The 26,510-nt window shown below is 43.4% G+C and overlaps 1 protein-coding gene across 12 annotated transcripts in view; it reads right to left on the bottom strand.

Moving 5' to 3' along the window:
• Window positions 1-26,510, bottom strand: part of Itpr1 (inositol 1,4,5-trisphosphate receptor type 1) — a 339,707-nt gene that overhangs the window by 233,108 nt on the left and 80,089 nt on the right. The gene's annotated exons all lie outside the window — the stretch shown is intronic.

Genomic DNA, 26,510 nt, shown 5'->3' with positions numbered 1-26,510 from the left:
CTCTCCACACTGCAGTTCTTCAGCAGCCCACAGGCTATCATCTTATGGGGCAGATTCATTCACATATAATTAATAAAGGCCAGGAAAATGTTTTAATTGTGAAACTAAAACAGAAACTAATTTCAATTGTTCTTTCAAACAACACAAAATAGGAAGGTCCAAAGCAATGGAGTTCTTTCTGAGCTCCAGCCTGGAGACTTTCAATGAGCCTGTCCACATTTTCCCTAAAAGGCATCTGTGATGGTTGTAAGGCTTCTTCCAAAATTCATGTGGAAATGTAATTCCCATTGTGGTGATACTAAGAGGCAGAACTTTTAAAGAGTTATTAGGTTCTGAGGAAACAAATTTATAGCATTGCTTCATGAGCATGTTCCAAATAAAAGCAATGACTGAGGCCCACAATTTTCTCTTTTCTCATGTGCCCTTCTGCTGCCTTGTGACACAGTGCAGTGGCTCTTACCGAAAACTGGTGCCAACCTCTTAGTCTTCCAGAAGGGAGAGATAAAAATCTTATAAACTAGTGGTAAGGCATCAGCAGACAACATCCCAAGACAGTGTGCTTGTCAGTATTCCATTCCCACAATACCCGAGACAGTCAGGCAGCGAAAACAAAGCTTATTTGATGAGAAATCTATCCATCTCATAGTCACCTCATGGCTGGGACTGGGGAGCTGGGGACAGAGATGAGGAAGGGAAGAGAGGAAAAGGAAAGGGAGACACACTGAGGTCCTACAACCCCCTTCAAGCACTTATCCTCAGTGACTGGAAGATCACAAATTAAGTCCTATATCTCAAAAGTTTGCACCACCTCTGGATATCACCAAGTTGACAAATAAAGTTTGTGACATATGGGTCTTCCTGGAATGTTACAGATTCACAGCACAGCCAGGCCTGATCATAAACAGTTCAACAGTTTCTAGCACCTAAGTTTGTGCTCTCTGAGCTCTACATCCCTTGATGCCTAAAATGGTCCTCTTAGACTTTGGGTCCTTTCCCCCCCTCTTTTGGTTTTATGAGACAAGGTTCTCTATGTAACAATCCTAGCTGTCCTGGAACTCACTCTGTAGACCAGACTGGCCTTGAATTCAGAGATGCATCTGCCTCTGTCTCCCAAGTACTGGGATTAAAGGTCTTTGCCACCACCATCTAGCTGACTTTGTGTCTTAAATGTCTCCCACAGGCAGTTGTGTTGAGGCTTTGTCTACAAGATAGTGCTATTAGATGATGATCAAACCATAGAGAGGTGGAATCTATCATTTGGAGCAGACAGTAATAAGGTCCTCAGCTCCTTTCTCTTTGCATTGTGACTCATGAGATAAACCAGACTGATGATCTACCAGTTCCCATTATTGTGGACTGCCCTGCCATAGACCCTAAGGCCAACTGATTGTGAACTTCTCTCTTTATAAGTTGGTTGTCTCTGGTATTTTGTTATAATACTGGAAAACTGACTACATGAGGCCCCATCTGCCCTGTCTCCTTCCCAACAACCGAAATGACTCTTTCCTTGGTGATGACAGGCAGAAATTCTCTCTCCAACTTGGAAACACTCATCTTCCATCTCTACAGTACTTCTTATAGATGGCCCTGATTCCATTCTACTACACTATGAGCGATGTGCTGACTGCTTACCTTTCCTTCAAGCTTCTCAAAACACTCTCCTCAGTGCTGTGCACACACAAGCTAATATTGTTTCACTTAAGGAGACATGATTTTAAGTAAAATTTGACTGCTATTAGACTTCATTCGAAATCCTACCCACAAGCTTCTATCTGGCCTCTTCAATGTTTCCAACAGACTCACATTAATTGCCATTATTTAGAAACTGGGCTACTTCACATTAAAACTCAGCTCTACAGCTTTTCACTAACAAGCAAAGAAACCAAACAAACCAGTGTTTGGCAAGACTCTATGGCAGCAGCAGCTGGACGCAAAGGGCCTCCTTAGACAGGCCAGAGACTCGCTTTCTCATTTGCTCTGTCCTCGTTGAGTTTATTTACCCACTTACTGCTCTTTCTAGCGTCCTAACTCAAGCTTGTTGAATACTCATTAGCCACAAAGCCCCAGTGACACATCAGCACGCCGAGATAATCAGATTCTAAACGCCAGCATACTCCCGCTCGCCCAGAGAAACAATAAAGATCAGCGTGCTGTAACGTGAATTACAGCTACCATCCACTCGGCCCAAGGAGTGCCTTCTGCCATGTGCTATATAACCTGCATTGAGGAGTTGCAGGCTTTGATGATGATTATGGTACAGATGGGCAGGAGGTGCAGTCGCCAAGGAGCATTTCTGATCACAGGAAGCTTCCTTCCTAGGGGTTCATGAGAGGCCTACAGAAGTGTACCCTAGCAAAGATGCAGCCAACCCCAACCAGACATTTTACATCTCGATATGATAGCAACCTGGTTCAGGAAACTGAGAGCTCCTCTGTGACCAGTTGTTCAGTCCTTTGGAACATAAATAAACCCTGAGTTTCAACCTAGGCCCCTATAAACGGGATTGACAAAACATAACGATTGCTTCGCAGGGATAACAGGCTACTACTTAATTCTGCTAATAAGTCTGAGTTTGGGAATTAAAGATGACAAACACTATTAGGAACTAATACTTTAAAATCAGAAAAAGAATGACTCATAGCAAGGCAATGTCTGTTTGTATATGGACTTGGCTTTCAACTGTTTGTCAGAACCTCTACAATACTTCCTTGGGAACTCTCTGTTCTTGGCTCACAATGCAGTTTTAACTGCAAAACTTGCATGAAATGTAGATACCAATTACATCCAGCCTACCGTCTTTCTGAGACAGACAACTTTGGAGAACAGTGCTGGTCTCCAACTTGGGCGTATCTCAATTTTGTGAATGCTGTTTGGGTTGATGGCAAAAGCCTCAAAAGTCAGCAGGTCTGTCATTGGGTTGGGAGGAGGTGTTTGGCAAGATAGGGACACTTGGGTAAAACACACACACACATACACACACACAGCACAGTTCTTTGTATAGGAAAGCAGTCATGCCTGGACTTTGCAGGTCCATAAAAGTCTCCACCCCTGCATCCTCCCAAAGCCCTCTGAAAGATTGCTGGGGTCTACATGGTACAGTCAGCATACTTTGCAGGTCTCCCCTTCCCCATCCTGATGTCGTCTGACACCCCCATCACTCTCCTGAGAGGGGCCCAGCACTCTGGCAGCTTCCCTTCCACCCTCTACTCTACTAGATGGTCCCTTTTTAGGTTGCTTTTCCATCTTCTCTTATTTTAATCCCCTTAAAAATATTCCTGGGTCTTGAGAAATGGCTCACTAGTTAGAAAGTAAGGGTTGCTCTTGCAGAGGACTCCCGTTTCAATTCGCAGCACCCATCTGGAATTCCAGTTCCGGAGATCTGATGTACTCTCCTGGCTTCCCCAGCACCAAGTACACATGTAGTACACAGACATACACACAAGCAAAACACCCATGCATGTAAAATAAAAAAATATTAGAGAGAGATTGCTGGGGAGATTGTGGTTCTCTTTAAAAATTCCCCAATGGCTGGAGACATGGCTCAGTGGGAAAGTGCCTACTAAGTAAGCATGAGGATCTGGATTGGGATTCCCAACACCCATATAAAAAATACCAAAGCAAGAGCTGCCGCCCACCCCAAACTCTTGGGTCTGTGGGGACCATAATAAAGGAGCTGCCTGAATTAGCAGTGTAGCGGGGCAGGAAATCTAACCCTGGCTCACAGAAGAACTCTAGCCAAGCGCCTATGCCATGCCAAGCACAGGCAAACGCACCAACCAGGAGCACACCCAGTAGTCCTATGGCAACAGGTGGTTGGGCACTACAATGATCTCCATGTGATGAGGCAGCATGGCCCAGTCCAGAATCGCGGCTACCTGAGTGAGACAGGGAGATCATACTCAGGCCTGGGGTTGCCCACCCAGGGCTCCAAAGTGAAAACATGGGTCCACCCAGTACCTTGCAGCATCAGCCAAATGGGCACTATTAGAGTGAGCAGAAGTATGGTATGGTGACTCATAGGAGAGAGAGGAAAAGAGGGTGGGGGTTTCAGGTCCTGTGACAGATGCATATCTGAACAGATGAGAGAGGAAGGGAGAGGTCTGAGATGGTCAGGGAGTTGACCCTTTACGCAAGGCCTGCACTTTGTCTGGGCACCATGCAGAGATGACGCTGTTGATGAGTGCACAGGGTGAGCCAACCCTGAGGATGTGCATATGGGAGACCTAGCACCATCTGCCACCTGCCAGGGGCCAGGGAGAGATGCCCTCCCTCATACCCATCAACCCCAAGGGCAGGTGGGCGAGCTGGCCCTGATCCCCACCAGCTGCAACACTCAGAAGAGCAGCCCCTGACCTTGTCAGGGCAGCACAAACGAACCAATCCTGTTAGCAGAGGTGTGAGTGAGCCAGTCCTGAAACGGTAACCATGGGAGAGCTGTCCCCATTCCCCACCTGGCGGACCAACCCTACAGCTGCTCAGGTCAGGCCCAGACCCAGGCTTATGACTTGGTCTGCCCAATCTATAATCTGCTGGAGCATGTTAAGGGCCCTGGCCTGCAAGCCCAAATTTGCAGGATCTCCACAACACAAGGTAGTAGTGGGATGTTCAGGAAGACTCCTAGTGGGGGCCCAACATTGATTGTGCAGTGGAGACTAGGGGCCTTATACCAAACCAATGACTCCTTGCAATAAACACTTGCATGTAGAGAGTTTGGACAAAGGGGTATATGGCATGACTTGCTGGATTGCACAGCAACTTCCATGATGAGATTATTTTTTTCCTATTTTTATTTTTTCCATTTATTTTCTTTCTTTTTTCTTTTGAATTTTATTTTGTTTGGGGGTGGGTGCAGGGGTAGAGGGTAGATGTGAAGGGACAGAGAATGAATAAAATCAAGATACTGGATGTGAAAGACATTGAATAAATAAAAAACAAACAAAATTGAAGGATGGCAGTAGAGATCTATTACCCTAGTACCATAAGACAGACAGAGGATCCCAGAGGCTTGCCACCAGGCAGTCTAACCAATTGGTGAGATCCAAGTTTGTCAGGAGATGCCGTCTCAAAAAGTAATGTGGAGAGTGGCAGAGAAAGACACCAGATGTCAACCATGAACACATGTGCAGACACTAACACACAGAGATATATTGATTATTCTATTCCTCATATGGCAATTGTTCAAAATTGATGGCTATGGACATTATTATGAGAATCTCATTAATGGATTCTCTTAACTACCATAGTAGCTAGACTGACTGTCTATAGCTAGACTCACTTTTTAGATGGGTAAACTGATGCTTAGCAACTGGTCCAAGATATACGCCATGGGAATGGTAAGACTAGGAGGATTTTAATACAGTCTAAATTCATACCTATTACAGATACCCTCAACCTCTTGGCACAACTCCCTCCCTCTCCCCTGCATGACACCATCTCAGTTTCCCCTTAAAGCCTAGTAGCAGACAGTCTATGCTTATACAGAGTCCATTCTCCTCCTTTTCCTTGCTACCAACCACTTTATCTCCAAGATAACGGGGCTAAGGGCCAGTGAGAGGCCTCAGTAGGTACAGGCACACAATAGGGATAGAAAAGCAAGGAATGTCAAGCAGCCCAGCTCTTGTCAACCATACACCAGACATGGATTTCTTTTACCTAAAAAAAAAAAAAATACCAACTTTTATATTGGGTTATGGTCCCTTGAAGGGGACCCTGGAAGAGAGACTCACATCTAACTGACTTACTAAGAAAGTGCTCCTCAGGTAAACCTGGTAGGAGGTGACAAAAGCAAGTAGAGTAATGAGTCAAAGTAATCAGGGTGGGTTTCAGGCAAGGGTCTGGAGGAAAATCACTTCAGCATGCTCCATAACAACTACAAATACTGCTTATGTCCCCTGAAGCCAGGCTGCCCCACTGGACTTTCAGACTTCTGCCCCAGCAGTCCCAGTGAGGGTATGAGACGGGAACACCCCCAGCCCTCTAGGCTTGCTGAATCTCAGGAAGCGGTGGTGGTTCTTTGATGGTGAGTCTGGCCTCTGTAGCTAAAGAAACACAGAAACAAGAATCCAGGCCAAGCACTAACAGCACCCACTGTAACATCTGTGCTGTGACTTACATTCCTGGCCATATCTGAGCCAAAGGCAGTTGCTCTGCAGCCCCACCCTCCATCCTACACCCAGGACTAGGCCTTCAGTTTTTGGTAAATAACCCCATAGCAGTTTAGATCTCAGCTGGTTCCTTCTGGGATCTGGATGGCTGCCATCTATGTCTCTTAGACTTGTCTGCATTAACCAAGGTCAAATCATTTCCTGCCCCTGCCTCATTCAGTACCTAGTCATTCTGACAAGCATCTGCCTTAACGCTTGCTACCCTTCACTTTTCTGGGAGTCAGCAAGGGCTGTTTATATTACCTTTGCTTTCCTCCTCAAATCTTCCAAAGCTGGTGAACAAGCCCCAGAGATACTGCTTCCTACTTAAGGCCACCCCCACCTTTTTCTGCTGCTTCACTGGGAGCTTCGAACCCCCACTTATTGTCTCTCACCTGGACTCTCCCAGGAGTCTCCCTGGCTCCAATCTTTCAGGTGACTGCCAAAGTTCACTTTCTGAAGCACCATCCCTACCCAGAAATCCTCAAAATTCCTTACTGTTAAGCAGCAGATCCTAAACCCCATGAAATCATCCCTCAAGGTAACAGAGTCTCAACTCCCTTGCCTGTCTTCACATTTAGCCTCATCTTGCATGTCTTTACTACGTGCCTTATGTTCTCTTTTACACTAGACTCACCTGATATGTTACATAAATTTATTAAGCATTTCTCATGTCTTATAATGGAATTATACGAGAACACAGTTACCCCCGTGTTTTACAGTATTTTATATGCCTAATGGGCAATAAGGCTCCATCTGACTCATTTTTTTCCCAAGTAGCATCTGAGCTTTACAGATAACTAATCAATGGATGTCTCAGAGTCAAATTCAAAATTATTAGAAAAATAAGTCTGTCACCGATCCCATCGTTGTGCTTATTCTGCTCTGTTTTGTTTTCTACTGCTGAGGATGGAACCCAAGGATATCCATGCTGTGCATGTGCTCTACCACTCAGCTACATAAACCCCAGCCTACGTTCATGCCTTTGTGATCCCATGTGTTCAATATAATGGAAATACTATTAGACAAATGATAAATGCAAATCTGCTTTAGACTCTTACTCTCTTGGGTCAAATATTCTGTTTCTGAAAAAGCAGAGTCAAGTGACTATGTCTAAGCTTTGTGTTTGCAAATGAAACAGCAAATCAGAGGAAGGAAATAAGTGTACGTTCATAAGCCATATGAACATGCCACATGTATATCCCATGGATGTTAGTAAGCAGACCCAGCAACGTTCAAGACAACAGTCAGAAGAGCTGAAATCAACCCAATGTTTTATGAGTTTAAGAAGTAAAGAGGGGACCTCTTGATATGGGCATGTTCTCTTACGGGGAACAGCACATCCTCAGTTATCAGACTATGGAATCATGTCAAGTAATCATGTCAAGAAGCTAACTGTCCATTGTATGCCCAGGAAAGGCCAGTGTCCAGGACTTCTAGTGCCACCACTCTCATTTCCTTAGGGAACTAGCCTTCTGTCACTCAGAGCCTATGTACTTAAGTGCAGCTACTGCATCTCTCTACTCTAAAGGAATTCTATGAGCTAGCACTAGGCAGAGACAGAACTCTGCCCTGGCCTCAGTGACAAAGTCTTTGACTCTACAGTTAGTGGACTGAACCCATAGAGGAGTTAAGCAGAGTCTCTCTCCTTCTGGACAAGCTGTAAAAAGGAAGGTTCACATCTAGAGCTACTGACAAGGATTTAGATATCATCAAGGTAGGAATGGACACAGAATTGCTTCACCCATAGGAAAGCAGATGAAAACTGGAGAAGGGGCAGAGTTCAATCCCTAAGGGTGGGGTATCATCCCTTGAGTTTCTCTTCCCTGGCCTGTTACATAAGCCAGTGGAAGTGGAAGCTGCTTGTTTGTTTCCTAGCTGCCCAGACCTGAATAATCACATAAAACTATATTAACTACAACAACTCAGACATATTTCTAGATAGCTCTTATATCTTAAATTAACCCATTTCTATTATTTTGTATTTCATCATGAGGCTCCTGGTTTGTTACCTCTTGCTTCTTGGGCAGCTACATAGTGTCTGCCTCCTTTGGCAGCTACATGGCATCTCCTTGACTCTGCCTACTCTCTCTCTCTCTCTCTCTCTCTCTCTATATATATATATATATATATATATATATATATATCTTCCAACCTGTCTATATTCTACCCTGCCATAGGCCAAAGCAGTTTTATTCACTAACCAATAAGAGCAACACATATACAGAAGGATATCACACATCATTTCCCCTTTTCTGTTTAAATAAAAGTAAGGTTTTAACTATAACAGTAAAATTACATATACAAAACAGTTATTAAGCAAGAATTATAGAATATTTCTTTGTGAGTATAAAGTTTTATATCTAATTTGTCTTTTATCATAACTAAGGAAAACTATAACTATCTGTCTTCAACTATACCAAAGACCCCAGAAGGATATAATATGACCTAAGTAAACAGGAAGTAGATTGTAAGAAACTTCCAAAACTTTAGAATTGACAGAGACATCTCACTGCAGACAGTCACTGAAAGTTCTTCTGTAACACTGGGGCATCCAGCTTCAGCCTATAGGCCCATAGTATCTAGCAAACTTTTCCATGAGGCAGGAAATTTGAAGATCTGTTCTGCCTTGTAATGGCAAAGTTCATTAGTTGCTTTCTTCTGTGTCCTTCAGAATGTCTCGCAGTTTCTTCTATGAAGCAGGAATCCTGAAGAAGCATTCCATTTTCTAGAAAGTTAGGCAGTCACTTTTCTGTGGGCCCTGCATGTTCAGTTCATACAGTGTACCATCAAGCAGTCCAGGCAAGACCAGTTTCTTGCCCAAATGGCTAGCCTTGTCACACTGAAGGCAAATTCCATAATGAGTTTCTTCAATGCCCATCAACCTCTCTGAACTAATTGGTATTGCCAGATGCAGACATGTCTCACTGTTAAGAAAAGTCTAAGTTCTTGAAACATTTTAAATGCCATATTCTGTAGGTCTTTGAAGTGTTGAAGATTATCCATCTAGACTTGAAACAGCTTAAATGCTATATTCTGTAGGTCTTTGAAGCATTGAAGATTATCTAACTGAAATGTATCTCTTTATATCCATAAAACCTAAAGTAATTAAAAGTTTGATTATTATAGCTAACTACCTATTTATCTGTATTTCTTATCTACAGATTAGAGATGAATAATACCTTAAACAAAAGTAGAAATATACATATAACAAAATTGACCTTAACTTTGTATTAATAGATCAAGATCCATACCAATGCAAAGTATTCATTTCTCTATCATATCCCTTTATAAATGAAAACAAACATTTATAAACAATCATTTTATGAATTTGTGAATTGTTTTCTCCGACTGCTTCCTGCTGTCTGTTTGGTAAAGTATTTTTAGGGTTCACGAAGACCTTTCAGGGGATCTTGGTCCATCAAAACACATTAGACTGAAAGAAATTTACAGGTTCTAATTTTCTGTGGAAACAAAAGCAGAACCTCTTTCCAATGTAACATATACTTAGACTGAAATTGTGAAGTGAAAATATCTTTAAAATATATATGTCAGCTGATGTTAGCAGCCCCCAGAATCAAATGCCTCTCTGCAGTCAAACATTCAAAGAAAACACAATAATACACATAATCCAGACTCTGTGAATTTCCATCTTTGTGTGGTTTTTATTTTACTCTATTGTTTTTTAATACTTATTTTATTATCTTTTTAAATCTATTGCTGTCTATACCCTTTTATATTACTTTTACTGTTCTATAACTGTCTATACTCTTTTTCCTTTCTCCCAAGCCTACAGACATTTTTAAACACACTGTGACTTGTTCAGAAGTTCATTTTTGTCTGAATTTGTCTGAATCTGTCTTTATTGCATATCTGTAATCACGAATATGACTAGAAGCACCTTTTTAAAAAAAAAATTTTAAAGCTAAGCAGGATAGTACTAACTCCATGGCCCTGCCTGTTGGCTCCACCCCATCCAACATGGCAAAGGTATCACCTCTGTGAGCCATGCTCACCACCCCAGCTCCATGTACGGAGCAGGTCTATGTCACCATTAAGCAAACAATTCATAGCACTCTGCTCATAAACCCCACTCAAGTGCACCATAGCCAGACCTCACGAAAGAGGCAGAACAATTCCTTTATGCTGCTAGTATGAATCATTAAACCATTATTTAAAGGAGCTATGCCTCTGCTTGTGGTCTGCAAACAGAGCCTATCTGAAAAATAATGTGGCTGCCAAGAAGCTGTGGTTGGCTCCCATTTTTTGTGGGTAAAGAAGCCCTCTTTTTTCCCCCTTAAGTTTTTTAGAGGTTTCTATTTTGTAACTGGAGACTGTTCTTTCATTTCCTGGATGCCCAGACCTAAATAATCACATAGAAACTATATTAATTACAACACTGTTTGGCCAACAATTCAGGCGTATTTCTAGAAAGCTCTTATATTTTAAATTTACCCATTTCTATTATTTTGTATTTTCCCATGGGGCTTGTGGTTTGTTACCTCTTGCTTTCTGGGCAGCTCCATGGCGTCTGCCTCTTTTGGCAGCTACACAGCATATCCTTGACTCCACCTTCTCTCTCTCTCTCTCTCTCTCTCTCTCTCTCTCTCTCTCTCCCCCCCCTCCCCCTCCCCCTCCCCCTCTCCCTCTCCCTCTCCCTCTGTATATATTTCAGCTTGGCTATATTCTGCCCTACCATAGGCCAAAGCAGCTTTATTCATTAATCAAGAAGACCAACACCTATACAGAAGGACATCACACATCAAACCAGCATATGAAAGCTGGGGTTTTCGATGTTTGTACCTTCAAAGACTACGATTAATAAAAAGGCCATGAAGAAAAAGCAACAGGAACTATTCTCCAGGAAATCAATGACCATGCATTTTATATATAATGAGCAAATTTTAGCACAATGTTTGATGTGCATTGAATACCACCAGTACTCAAAGACAGATGTGAGACAGACACCATATGGTTTTACACTCAGCATCACCAAAGGCAGAGGACTGAGTATCCTACCTAGACCGTTCAGAGGCTGGTATGGCCAGCAGGCTGTGGTGGTGTGTCTTTTAAAAAGATAAGATTGACATGATCTTCTGTACTTGCCCAAATTTTATTACACATAGACATTCTCTTTCAAAAGCCCAAGAATCCTTCAGAACCCCAGCTCCGAATTAACCACCTGAAAAGGCTGTATCAAGGATACAGGATCAGAAGCAGGAAGCCCAAGGCTCAAAGCAGACACAGTAAAAGGAGTTCTAAAGCCTAGCTGCAAAAGCTTTCCAATTTGCATCCTTGAAATGTCTGATTACATAAGATGGTTATGTCAGCTCTGACTATTCAACTGACACTGCTCCAGATGAAGGCTGAAAAAAAATTTTTTTTCTACTAAGTCCAAGTAAGCCATCACGTTAAATTCATCCCCTCTATACCCGAGCTAGAACAACCTGTGACAAACATGGTCTGATGACAAGTGCAAATGCTGCGTTCGATTGTGAAAGAAAAATGGCCAGGTGAAATGAAGAAGTCAGCAAAGACCTAGTAATCTAGAAACAGACACTCTGCTTTAGAAAGATAATGACATTGTCTTGTCTTGTCCTTCCTTCCTTCCTCCTCTTTATTTCTTCCCTAGGTGAAAAAGGAAAAATGCCATCTTGAATCAAAATACATGACCAAGTCCAGTGTGACAAATGACTATGAGCAAAGTATTCTTCCTCCCTTGTCCAGCCAGGGAAGCCAGAGAGCCAGCAAAGCCATCCTATATTCAGTCTTTTATGTTACTTCCAGCTGTTGGTTTGCAGGGCTGGGATGGAACCCAGGGCCTCGGGCATGCTAGGCAAGCCCTCTACCATTGAGCTTTACCCTGAGCCTGCTACTCCTGTTCATGAATAATGTGAATTCTGGCTGGGCAATAGTGGTACACATCTCTAAACCCAGCACTCGGGAGGCAGAGGCCAGAGGATCTCTGTGAGTTCAAGGTCAGCCTGGTCTACAAAGTGAGTTCCAGGGTAGCCAGGGCTGTTACACAGAGAAACCCTGTCTTGAAAACACAAACACCAACAAAAAAAGAAAGAAAAGAAATAATGCAAATTCTGAATTATCTTTGAATCAGACACAGTTCCAAATACTAAAAACACAGTGGCAAGCAAGATGGGCATGGTCTCTGTATAGTCTCACACAAAGCTTAAATTCCAAAGGGAGGGGAGGAAAATCAGAAATGAAGCAACACAAAATACAGAACTCCAAGTAGAGTGGAGTTTTAAAACACCATGAAGCCACTAAAGGGGTAAGGGTGACAGAACAGGAAGGTCAGGAGGTATCGGCAGAGAGACACAAAACAGGTGACGGAAGAGAATTCCAAGCAGAAAGGTATAGTGAATGCAAAGACCTGTGTGTGGAAAGACACTACCTGTTTTCAGGCACTTGTAAGGTAGACAATATGAGTAGAGTCTAGCAGGCCACAAGCATAGAGAGGTCCATGGTGGAAGGGAGGCAGGGACCAGATGCTGCAAAGCTGTTTATCAGTCCTGACTACATACCCAGAGATTCTCATTCTTTCAAGTCTCAGGCACTGGTTTTGTTGATATTTATGTGCTTTTAATTCCTCCAGATGATCCTAACATGCGGCCATCTCCAGCAGTGGCCTGGTTAAATAAAGAGGCCTGCTGGATTTTGTTGAACATGAGGTGGGAGGTCATTATTGTGTTGGCAAAGCATAGGCTGGGTGGATGTACAGTGACCACTGCAGCTCTGTCCAGGCAGCTGAGCTACAAGCTAAAGGACCCATGGTGGGGCCACCATGATCACTCAAGAGCACGAGTAGGATCTGTCTCAGTGTAAGCGGTCTGAACAGACTCGTAGGGAGCTGACAACTGCATTCCTAAGGGTTCAGGAGCAATGCTACTTACTTCACAGACTGCCAAAAACACCAACATGGAAGACCACTGCTCTTCCAACTACTCTTCCAACGACCGTCCACAGTTGAAACTGAGTCACAACATGAATTACATATATTTCAACTAATAATACACACGCACACTCCCATGAAATATCACAGTGCACTACAGAAACTAAAGGTTAAGTACTGTTTTCTGGCTTTTGTTGAATATGTCTCCTAAATTGCAGCATGATGTATGCTTCTTACTACAAAGGTCAAAGAGTTGTGGGAAACCCTGCTCTAAGAGACAGATGATGATGGCTCACAACAGCAAGAGGCTGTGGAGCAGACGCAGATATACAAGCAGATCAGCAGTACCATCAAGGGTGAGAAAACAGGCCTCAGGTGGCTAAAATACAATTGATGATGGATGAAGAGGAGCCAGATGGTACAGGGTTCAGAGCAAAGGTCAGCTAGGAAAGGGCAGAGGGAACAGGCAAGAACACGGGAACCTACCAATTTGAGGCATCACTGTGAGATGCCTCTGATGTCTGTTCTTGAGGAGCTGTCACTCAGAAAGATGGATATACAGGTTTAGCACCTGAGAGAACAAATGGTGATAGAAAAAACAAACATGCTATAGTCATCTGCATATTCAACCTCTAGGGCTAGGTAAGAGCAGCTAGAGCGTGTTGTGTGAGTGGGGAAGAGAAAGAAGCAAGAATGAAACCTGGGGTCATTAGAGGCCAGAAAGAGGTAGGTGGGGAGAGCAAGGCGACGGTGGTGGGGAGGTCTAGAAAGTGGCATCTGCTGAGTGTGTGGATGAAAGGCCTTCCTTCATTAGATAGAGGTGGAAAAGCCACTGTTGAGTTGAGGAGGTGACTCAGTAAAAGCCTTTGACTACAATGCACAAGGCCTTAGGTATCATCTTAAGCAGCACAAAAAGGAAAAAAAGAAAAATAATCACTCTAACCTTAAAATACACAAATAGACATAACCTCAGTAGAAGACCATACACACACCATGATTCAGTTCCCAGAGCACCCTAATAACGGTGGCTAACTCTAGGGTCCATGTTATGGTTTAATCTGAAATGTCCCCCTTGGGCTCATGAGCTCAATGTTTGTTTGCCAGCTAGTACTGTTACTTTGGGAGGCTGTAGAAACTTTGACAGGATGTTCTTGCCACCAGAAGTAGATTATTAGGGATAGACTCGGCTCTGGCTCTTTTGAGCTCCCTGCTCCCTGGTCCACTCTCTTCAGATTTGATCGCATACTCCTACAGTCATGAGCTGAGCTACCCCACTCTGCCTTCCCCACTGCAACACACTGAAACCTTCTAAAACCATTAGCTAAAGTAATCTCTGTCTTTGAGTTGTTCCCTGTCAGGCATTTTAGTTGCAGTAATGAAGCAAATTGAAACTTGAGCCTTTGAGGCTATTTCTTAATGTTGCAGGAAGATATGGTATGTGTATCTACTTCATGTCTAACAGAAAATAATATTCTTTTATCCTTATATAAGTCATGATCTGAGGATCAAGGGTGGAGAAGCTGAAGGAGACAGCGAAGCATCAACTATCTACCTGAATGAAGTTATCTTTAAAGTAGGGGTGTTGTACACGCACACATGCACACATGCATGCAGAGACATGCATGCAGACTCACATATCAAAGTCAGAAGACAACGTCAGATGTTGGTCCTCACCTTCCACCCAGTGTTAGGATCAATTTTTCTGTTGTTTACCATTGCAAATTCCTAGCTGGCACACAGACTTCTGGGAATTTCCCTGCCTCCATCTTCACACATGATACCAGACCTTGCTTTATTTGGGTTCTGTTTTGATGATTCAAACTCAAGTCACAACACTTGCATGGCAAGCCCTTTACCCACTGAACTATCTCCCAAACCTTCCGTTTTGTGATTTTTGTCTGCCAACTGCATGCTAGGGAGGAGGGGAGCTATATAACTTTAACCACAGTAGTCTTGGCAGCTAAGATCTGCGTAAGGATAACCTCCCTACACAGCTTCTATTTTGGACTCCAGTAGGCTACTTAACAAAACCTCAGATGAAAGGTGTGAAAAAACCTCTGCACTTAGAAGCTGCCTTCAAGAAGACTCCGGGCAGTGTGATTTACAGCCTTCCCTGACAACCATTAGCTGCTAAGCTACTAATTAGGGTTGCCTGTCTTTTTAGCAAGTCCTACCCCAAATGGCGGCAACTTCTCCTTCAATCTCTGTACATTTTCCTCCTCGTTCACACTTCACTCTAGCGGCAGCAAAGCTTCCAGATGGCTGCTGAAGCCACAAATTCCAGCCACAAGAGACAGCTCCACAAATGAATTCAAAAGGGTAAAATAAAATTGAAAAAAAAAATGGATAGCCAGGACGCAGGGCCAGTGTGCTCAGGCCCACAGACTCAGGGTGACAAATGAGAACTCAGAGCAGCAAACCCTCCCACCACCCAGTGACATCCTAGACTGTAGAAATGTACACCCTTCGGCTCCAAAGAAAGTCAGACAGAAAAGAGGAAGTTCCTCAGTGTGCATTTTGATGACATCGCCAAACATTTTACATATAACTTCCAAAGTATCTACTTGGGGCAAAGCTAGCTGATCATCTTGATCTCCACAGACAGGACTTTTAAAATGATTTCCAAGCCCAACTCACAACTGCAGACACAAGCACAAGGAAATGATGTCTTAATCTCCAAGGCATTTCCTAGCAACCAGCACCTGGGAGACCCTGAGAAATCTGACAGCTCCAACCAGCAGATGAACAAGGGTCAGAAAAAACACAGTAAAGTAACAAAACAAACAGAAGCTTAAGCAAAAGAGACGGTGGCAGGCAGGGACGATGGTTTACACAGTAAGTAACTGTTGCATAAATATGAAGAGAGGACCTAAGTTTGATCCATAGAACCCATGTGAAAAGGTCACACAGTTAACATGCGCTTAGAATCCCAACCCTGATAAAGAGACAGGCAGATTCCTAGAACTGGATGGTCAGCCAATATAGGAACCCAACTGGTAAGATCCAGGCTAAGTAAGAGATCCTACCTTGAAAAGAAAAATTTAAACAACCATGGATGGCTCCTAGGGACTAACACCACAGCATTCCACACATGTATCTACACAATTGTATACACACACACACACACACAGCACACAAAGCACATGCACAAAGAGAACCTGGTCTAAAGAAGGGTGAACAGTGCCTTTATAGAAGAATCAGCAATCACTAAAAGAACATATGTGTTTCATGCAGGTAGAGACAGCATTAAAAGCTACTCTTGATGGGACAGTGAGTTCAGATGTGAGAAGACAGTGGCGCAAGCAGCTGGTTAGGCCACTCCCTGAGTCTGGTGGTCAGCTTTCATGTCTCTGACTAACTGTAGGTCTCAGCATGTTAATTCTCTAGGTCTGCCTTCCTAGCAGAGTAAAACAAGGATGTGGCTGGCAGAACCTCATGAGAGAACATGTGTGCAAATTTACATATGGGAGACCTTTCAGTGCCAACCAGGTACCATGCAGGACTCCATAGCTGTCAGCAGTAGCAGCAATCACCATTATTAGTGTGAAATGTTATGTGCGCCGGAATAGAGAAGAGTAAGCAAGAAAGACAAAGACACTCAGTCTACTTGAGGAGCGCCCAGCTCTGGTTCAGGATGACTCTGGGCAGTCTAATCAAAACTACATTTCCCTGCAGACAGGTAACTGACGGCTTTTACATGTTTCACCCAGCCTCAGGCAGCCTTGCTCCTGATGAGGCATCTAGAACACTGCTCGGAATCTTCTCAAGTCTGCTTGCTATTTTCTCAACAGGAAACAGAAATACATGAAGCAGATAGGAGGGAGTGCTCTCCAGCTACCAAGACAATGAGCAGGCCAGGAAACCAGGCAACAACACACAACCCCACAGGTGGGTCACTCCAGTGTCCCTCTGCTGGCTGGAGTGGGTGGGTAACCCATCCCGACAGCTGAGCTCTGATAAGTTTGGTAGCAAGCAGAGACAGGCGTCCTTCCCTCCTATCTCTCTCTCTCTCTCCCTCTACCCTAGTAAGCTGCCGGATGTCACTCTTTTGCCTTTCCCTAGGACTTTCTCAGGGTGTGTAAGAGGATGCCAGCTCCCTTCACCCAACACATGTCAGAAAACTGCAGGGAACCAGGAAGGATAGGAAGTCATTCTGAGACAGGCAGGTCTGGAAGAGGGGAATGCAGACAAGCTGAGAGAAGAGGGTTAACCAAGTTCTAGAAAACGAAAGTGAATTCGGAGCTTCAGCAAGTCCCCCACTGAAGCTGCAGCCTCTGAAAGCTGGTGGGAGGGTAACATTCTCCTTGTAGGTAGGCAAATCCAGCCGTCTGCTTTAAACAAAAACTGTGTGTGTGTGTGTGTGTGTGTGTGTGTGTGTGTGTTTGTGTGTTCTCCTCTGAGCCAGGAGCAAGGACTAACTCCATTAACCTTACTTCCTCTCCTCCCCCTTCTCCCTCTCCACCTTCCATCAGGAAGAATCGAATTTCCACTGTACATACTACAAACTTCCTTTTTAGGTTAAAACACAAAATAAACAGTCTCCAAAGAATAAGGCATGCCTTCTCATCTCTCTTATACTTAATCAGTTTTTTGTTTTGCTTTGTTTTGTTTGTTTTTGGTTTTTTGAGACAGAGTTTCTCTGTGCGTAGCCCTGGCTGTCCTGGACTTCACTCTATAGATCAGGCTGGCCTCGCAATCTAATTATTTTTAAAATGACGCTGCTTTTCTTACTTAGAAGGAAGACAGGAGTCTAGACCCCAGCAGGTGAAGAAGTGGGGATGGTAGTAACCGTGAGAACAAAATGTTGCGAACAGTGAACACGAAGATTACACACGACTATATGTGATCGTTAAGAGAATAATAAGCAATAGCTAAAAACGATAGTTAGGAGCCATGAGCGTATTACAACTGTGAATATGGATCTTTACTGCAATCAGTGTGTGGAATAGGATGAAGCTCCCAAAGAGGCAGAAAGAAAGCAGAGCCAGAAATAATTAGGGAAAAAGCAATCTAGACAACAGGATCCTGGAGAATACGAGGACAAGCCCTCATTGGCCTCGGAAAAAGCCAAATAAAGCAGCACTCTCCGGAGCCCCTGGATTCAGAAGGAAGTTTATACTTAACGATATACATTATAGGTAACCATCTCATTAGCCAGAGACCCAACCGCCACCAGCCCTGGAGCCAGTGAGATACCCTTAGAACCAGGAACCCCAAGCTTCAAGCAAGCTCTAGTTCTCCTCAGAATGAGAGGCAGGGGGGAAAACAGTGCCTGAAACGGGTGAAAAGGCCCTTTCCAGGAATAACGAACTCCATGTCTGCCCAAATAAGGCAAGTGAAAGCAAAAGGCCCCGGAGGACCTTCCTAGAGCAGCCAGCTGGATGACAGGGAAGTGCACCCCAACCCTAGCCTGCTTTGCCTGGCTCCTGCATGGGCAGGGAAAACACGAGGGGCTCCGAAAGTGAAAATGTGGTGCCATGGAGAAGCCTGGGTTTCACTGCTTCCATCCCAGCACAGGCTTGGCCTGGGAACCTTCAGATGCTCCGAGCTGCGTCCCTGCACATCATGTGACACCGAGCAAACTGGCAGAGTCTGGTACTAAAACTCAAAACTGACCTTTTTCTTTCTCAAATGCCCAAATACAGATTCATCATCCAAAGCTTAGATATGACCTCAGTGTTACATATCAGCCTGCATAATCAATTTTCAATTTTCAGAATGAAGACAATTACAAGACTTAGCTCATGTAAGTATTTATTTCACTGTATTTTTTTGGTTTCCAAATAAAGTCCAAATTTCATGTTTTAGGAAATCTCTTTACAGAAGAAATGACTTGGTTCTTTAAAATATATTTTTCTCCTCCCATATGCTAAGAGTCCTTTATATGCAGAGAAAATTTAAAATAAACACCATAAGAAAAGATTGCTATTGCTATAATAAAGGTTGGCTGTGGGAGAAAATAAAAAACCTCTATACTGGGTTTAAGCTTAGATTCTGCCACCATCTCTTGTGGGTTTTCAGCAATGTCATCAGACCAGAGAGTGTGGGCACATGACAAGAGAAGACAGAAGCACATACATACATAGTTGGGAGAAGGAGAACACATTCCATAGATTTTTCTGGAAAATCTAGTAATGCTTTTCCCTTTCCTTGAGCAATTTAGGTTTCTAAAGGCATACCAGCTCACCAGAAAACAAAACAGCATGTCAGCTGTGCCAGCCTTCCAGGATCAGAGTCCTGCCCATCCACTTCCTCTTTGTGCAATGTGGTCCCTCACTTATCCTCCAGCATCTTTGTTTTGGAAGTCTGGAGCAAATTCTGCAAGCCTCAGCAGTGCAGAGAGGCACCCAAGGCTGTGTGCATCTTGACCCGGACCCAAGGCAGAAGAAGCTGAAATGCACAGGCTGGTGAAGAGAGGGAGAAGTGACCATTCATTTCCTAAATACATTCAGAACTGAGTCAGCTGGCTCACCCTGGACACGCTGAGGGAGGTGGGGTTGTCCCAACACTCAGCAGAAACCCAGCCTTTAGGCTGTAAACTGACCAGCTATTCCTTTGGCATGTTTCAACTTTTCTCCTTTGAAAGCTTCCTGGGGGTGGGGAGGGGAGGGGAGGGGAGGCCACACGGACACAGACATACTTGAAGCATCCAATCTCTAGGTTAGTGACTCTAAACTATGGTTTGTTTATTCCCACTAATTCGTAATCCTACTTTTTACCGTGTGTGTGTGTGTGTGTGTGTGTGTGTGCGCGCGCGCGCGCGCGCGCCTTCAAAACCCAAGACCCAAGTTGGTGTCTGGGGCTAGTTCTGTGATTGCATGGAATATATTTGGTCTGACCTGACAGCTCAGTGCTTGTCAATGCATTAAGTCCAGAATTAGATCTTTTGAGGTCTGGTACACAGCACAAGCTTGCGAGACACTATCAGAAGCAGGAAATGAGCTGATCACTTTAAAATCCCTAGTGATTCTGATCCTCTCAGTGACTCTAAACTGTGGTTTGTTTATTCCCACTAATTTGTAATCCTACTTTTTAGTGTGTGTGTGTGTGTGTGTGTGTGTGTGTGTGTGTGTGTGTGCCTTCAAACCAAAGTAAATTTCTTTTAGGAAATAAGAAATATGAGAAAGTGAAAAAAAATTGTTAGCAGCTTGTGTAGGCAAGATGGCATTTCGAGTCCTCAGGGAGCAGTGTGCATCCCTCCAACACCAGAAACGCCTTGAAATGAAATGACCTAGCAAATGTAGTTCTAGGGCACAATTTCTGGCCTGTAGGACTGGGTTATATCCAGGGCAGAAAACAACATGGTTCCCCCCCACAGTCATTTTTGCATCGCAAATGATTTCTGAGCATTTGATTATTTTTAGCACATCATACAGTGGAGTCTGCACAAAGCAAAAATAGATGTTTGCTTCATATAAAACTTGTAATGAGGTGGGCGTTGCTTGTTGTCCCAGACTTATTTAATACTGAATTGAGATGGTCCCAATATAGATTACCACTATCATCGCACATTTTTCTAAAAGAGGCTTATGTAGAACATGGCAAGCCATCGAGATACAAGTGCAAGAAACCGACATAAACCACGCTTGCCTAGGAGTACCACAAGTACTGAGGCCAGCGGTTCTGAATCCGAAAGAGAGCACAGTTCAGGAATGACAAGGGCAGCACGGGGATGGGCTTCATCCACGTAAGGGCTCCACCTTTGACTGGACCTTGGCGTCTCTTCTTACTGGACTTGTGCCTTTGGCACTGGCCTGCTAACCTGGCTCTAGCTGCAACCACAAAAGCACTCTCTAAGGTGACCAAGCTGTCAGGCTTAGTCGGGTCCCTTCCAAAGGTTCTCAGGAGAATTACTTGGAAATTTTGTCTACCTGAAACAGGTGGTATGTTCCCTTCCTGGAATGCTGAGTGGGTCATCACAGTTAAATCCCCTGAGTTACATAATCCAGAGGGAGAGAGTTTAATTTCAAGCTGCTCTGGCAGCTAACACAGTGCTTGCTGTTCATGTAAAACACTGTTTGCTGGCTGGAAGGGGAAACCTTCATTCCCCTTCCCTGACGCTTCACATAGCGAGGAGGATCTACACTTAAGGACACCACTTCTGGTTTCTCCGTGACCACTCGATCTCTCTTCTCAGTGGGAAGTAATTCCATGCAATGACTGGCAGGTCTGAGCATGTTCAGTTCAGCTGCAACCTGCCCAGAGAGAGTCTACCGTGATGAGATCCCCAGCTGCCACTCAAGGGGAAGGAGAACCAGGACAGCTGTGCGGAACACATCTGTGGGGTGGCAGAGTCACAGGCTCAAGCTATAACACTGAGGCGGATCACTCCCTGATCTGCAGTAATCTCTCTAGAACCTCCGGGGAACATTTTCTCTCAAACCACTGACAGATTAGACAACCATGCTAACGGGAGTAACCAGCTCAGTAGCTCTTAGAGAACTGTACATGGAGATTTGTGGGGCCCTTCTGTTCCATCTCTTTTGTAACAAAAACAAGCGGCGAAGTTTTTAAAAATGGTCATCTGAACTACTGACCAGTTTCTTATTTAATCTAATATTTCATTTCTTCATGCTAGTGTTCTCTATCAGTATAGCTATAAATATACAATTGAGAAACTTAAAGACAATTTAAAATTAACTGATCAATCCCACTAAAACACACATATTTTCACATAAACTAGCTGTATCATTCTGTACAGTTTAATGATCTTGATTTTATTTGTAACAACATGCAGGGGAGTGAGGATGCTTGAGAAAACTGAAGGGAGGCAAGACCCAGAAAGACTATAAGACTATGTCTGCCCTTCTTTCGCACATCACCGGAAAGAGGGAAAGCACACGTGCTACCCAGGGATCGCCACTGTAGGTTCTCTCAAATAAAAAACACAAGCACAGCACACCATCTAATGTGAATCTTCCCACAGCAAAGAAGAAAGAGCAGTGACAGACTTTCTGCTTAAAAGGAAAGCCACCAAAGAGGGATACGCTCAATTAATGACTCATTGAAAAGTCTGTTCTCTAAGCACACCTAGGCAGGCAATGAACAATGTCATAGCTAATTCTCCTGTAAGAATAAATAATTTTCTATGAAGTCAGTTCTGGGTCATTACATAATCTATAGGACCCTTCCTCTATCCTTAACTTTGGTGCTCTATGACACATTTGTGTGTGTGTGTGTGTGTGTGTGTGTGTGTGTGACACACATTAAGCTGACTAACAGAAATAACGAATGCAGTCAGCCCTCTGTATCCAGGGGTTCCATATACAAGAATTAAATGTAGGCAGAAATAACCATTGGAAAAAGAAAATTAGGCTCATAATGAACATGTAAAGACATATTTCTTATTGTACACTAAACTACCTCATTAACACACATCATTGATGTGGTATTAGGGATTACAAACAATCTTAAAATGATTAAAGTATACAGGATATTATGCCTACTTTATATGAAAACACTATGCCAGCCAGGCAGTGGTGGCACACGCCTTTAATCCAAGCACTCAGGAGGCAAAGGCAGGCGGATCTCTGTGAGTTTGAGGACAGCCAGTACAACAAGAGCTAGTTCCAGGACAGACTTCAAAGCTACAGAGAAACCCTATCTCGAAAAACAAAAACAAACAAAAAATATATAGAAAAAGAAAACACTATATAAAGCCTTGAACAGTGGCTGATTTTGCTATCTCTAGAGGGTCTGAATTAATCCACTGTGGATACAAAGATACAACTCTATTTATAAAGAGTTATTGATATTGGTAAGGTATTATCATTTTGGTGTTGTTGCTGCTTCTGTTTGTTTGTTTTGTTTCCAAGATAGAGTTTCTCTGTGTAGCCCTGGCTGACCTAAAATTGACTCTGTAGACCAAGCTAGCCTTGAACTCAGAACTTAGAGATCTGACTGCTTCTGCCTCCCAAATTCTGGGATTAAAAGTGTTTGCCACCACCACCACCCCCGGCAAGATATTAGCAGTACAAAACTGATAATCGCAAAGCTAAAAATACCCACTTGTATTTTAATTAACTTCCTGCAATGTTTTATGAGCTTTATACATACTTCACAATATTGTCTCACTTAATTATTAAAACAAGCTTCCTTTAGTAAGGTCTGAGGCTGCATAAACTTGAGGAATTTAATAGTATCACAGAGTCAGAAACTAAACCCTGGCAATCTGCCCCCACCACGCCTCCCAAAGCACTCAAAGCTACTGCGTTTGAGTCTGAGCGTTCAGACAGTGATGACCACAGAGTCGCTCATAGGATTAACTACACGGAACTAAACCTATGTAGCAACAGGTTGGAATCAGTGACATCGAGTGAGCCACTATTTTTGCTGTTTAGTCAAGACTGCAGAAGTTATTTTATTTTGATATTTTTATGACACTATAGAAATAAAAGACTTCCCTACCCCTAGCGGTTCCATGTATGTCTCCTAGGATTCTCCTTGCTACCTAGCTTCTCTGGGGTCTTAGACTATAGGCTGGTTATCCTTTGCTTTACATCTAATATCTACTTATGAGTGATCACATACCGTGTTTGTCTTTCTGTGTCTGGCTTACCTCACTCAGGATGGTTTCTTCTAGTTCCATCCATTTGTCTGCCAATTTCACCACTGAGCAGTACTCTACAGTTCAATCTTATGGGGCATTTTGTCAATGAAGATTCCCTCTTCCCAGACATATGCAAATTTATGAGAAGCTGACAAAATACTAACCCATTTAATCATGGCAGTCACAGGAACATCGCAACTCTTCAATCTCACACACAAATGTTGGTTGGAAGATTATGACACACATGGCTCCATTAGCAAGAAGGACTTGACCACTAAAGAATCTCACCACAGAGTGCATGCGCACGGAGCAGAATTAAGTCCTGGTGCCTTTCCCAGCTCTAAAGACATCTGGAAATCCACAATTCTCACTGGCAAGGCAACCTGGACTAGAAACTAAATTTGTCATCTTGTTATTTGATGGACTTCTCAGGTGAGCACAGGATCTGTGTTAGTTATATTCCTCACTGTGACAAAGTACCTAATAAAAGCGGACTAAACAGAGACGGGTTTCTTTGGGCTTATGGTTTAAGTGGATGCAGCCCACCCTGTCAAGGGTGGCATGGGGCCTGGGGGAGTCTGGTCACATTGCTTTCACGGTTTGCAAAGCAGGTTTGAATGAATACTGGTGCTCAGCCTGCTTCCTCTTTTCATCGTAGTTTGAGATCTCTACCTTAGAATGGTGCCACCCACATTTAGGGTGCCACAATTAACCTAATCTAGAAACTCCTTCATGAACAGGAGCAGAAGTTTGTCCCACCTGGATGCTACATCCTGTCAACGTGACAGTATAAGTCACCACAGGGTCCATTCCACAATGGTAGGTAACTAATTAGAAGGGTTGGCACTGAACTCTCTGTTCCAACATTGCTACATTCTCCACTACTGTCACTCAAAAGAAAATAACAAAAATCACTGCAGAAAAGAAAAAAGAAACACCTAAAAAAACCTGTTTTTTATAAAATCTTATTTAATTAAAATTTTAACCCCATATCAAACAATTTTTGTGAAAAGAAAATACACCCACGTAAAAACTCAATGTGCTCACTTTACAACCTTTAAAAAGCCCAAGAGTGTCAAACATTAGAGCAATGAGAAAATAATAATTTTTCTCATTCTACATGCCATAAACAAATTATGAGTCGGAAGGGCTAATATTTCAAGATGTTTGCAAAATGTGTAATTTTACTGTCAGTGGTTATTGTGTGAGCTTCAGATAAAAAGGTTACCACCCTTCAGATCTCTGAGCCAGCTTGGAGTGTGTTAATTACTGCTGTAAGAGGGAGCAGTGGAGCTGAGGGGAGGCTTACTGGGGAGGCACTTGCTGGGAAAGCCTGGGAACTGGGGTTCAGGTTCCCAGCACCCACATACATGCCAGGTGAGCAGGGCCACCTGCAACCTACAGCTCAGGAGACAAGGGATCTCTGGAGTAAGTGCTCTGTCTGAACCAGACATACCATCAAGCTCTGGGGTCCAGTTAGCAACCTTGCCTTTATATACAGGTGGAGAGTAATTGAGGTCAACCTATGAACTCCACACATGTATGCATGCACACATGTGCACACACAAGTAAGCACACATGTGCACATACAAAAACTACACGCACAAACACACACAGAGAATTATTTTTTAGATATCAGGGGGGATGCAGTCTGAGGAGCTGAGACGCGGCCATCTAACTGTACTGAAGTTAAGAGACTCTCAGCGCATGCCCTAATGCCCTCTCTTCCTTTATAGAGTCTGCCACACTTCAACTGCAGTCTGCATTGCTACAGTGGAACAGCTGGTGAACTCAAAAAAAGCTTATCCTATCCAAAATGCTATTATAATTTTTCATAAGGTCCAATAGGATTAGGGATTAGAAGAGACAAGACTATCGATCAAGAAGCCCCTTTCCGAGAGGAGAAATATTTTTAAAGAAACAGTACATCTTTCCATTATAAACAAGAAAAGTACAAACAACACAATCAAAACCAATAAAACAGAAACTACCACCAAGGAGATTTCTGAAGACCCAAAAAGTCCCTCATAGCTCTTGATATCTATAATGTTGCTAGACCTGGATGCACCCACTGGCATCAGCAATATTGGGAGTATGTTGGAGATGTGAGACCTCTGCTTATTGTGTATCCACAGAATCTTCACTTTTAACAAGATGCTTGAGAAACAACCTTGTACAGTAACGTTCAAAAGCCAACTGTCAGCATCATCCAACTCACACAAGGGCAGACTGCATGACGAAAGAACTCAAGGGCAACTAGCAACCTGCACCTCACACAGTGTGGAGAGCACAGGTCTTTTTGTGTCTCCAGGTACCCATTTCAACACGGGAGAGACCTATGGGACACAAACCTTGTTTCCTAATAAACCAAGCTGCTGTCATGATTAGCTAGCATCTTGTGAACACCACTGGCCACAGAAGAGATACCTGTGGTTGTTCTATTACTGCTTGTGAGGACAGTCAAGGGTGGATCTGACTGGGAGGGAATATTTGCTGCAGCAGGATTCCAGGGCCTAGCCCAAAGCTAAGCCTATAGGTGCTTCAAGTATTAGTACTTGAAGAATAAAGAAATAACTGAAAGGACTGCCCATCTAGTTCTCAAGTCGAGCATGGGGGCACACTCCTGCAGTCTCAGTACTGAGAAATCTAAGGCAGGAAGATCCAGACTGAGGCTGCCCTGGGCCACAGAGCAAAACCCTGTCTCCAGAGACAAACCAACAAACAAACCAGAGAAATCTCTGAATTGTGGCCCAGTCTCTGCTCACCCCAACAAGATATTTCTTAGTCTCTAAGTCCTCTCCTAAACGGCAAGTAGAAGATCATCTGTAAGGTTTATTTCTGTTCTTGCACATTAATGAAAATTCCTCCCGAGTGTAATTTTCATTTAAGTACTGAAGCCACCTCCAGATAA

The sequence above is a fragment of the Microtus oregoni genome, unplaced genomic scaffold (genome assembly GCF_018167655.1).
Source record: "Microtus oregoni isolate MIOR12 unplaced genomic scaffold, Mior012 000002F_ref0000024, whole genome shotgun sequence".
Taxonomy (NCBI): Eukaryota; Metazoa; Chordata; class Mammalia; order Rodentia; family Cricetidae; genus Microtus; species Microtus oregoni.
This window is presented reverse-complemented; position numbering and strand designations above follow the sequence as displayed.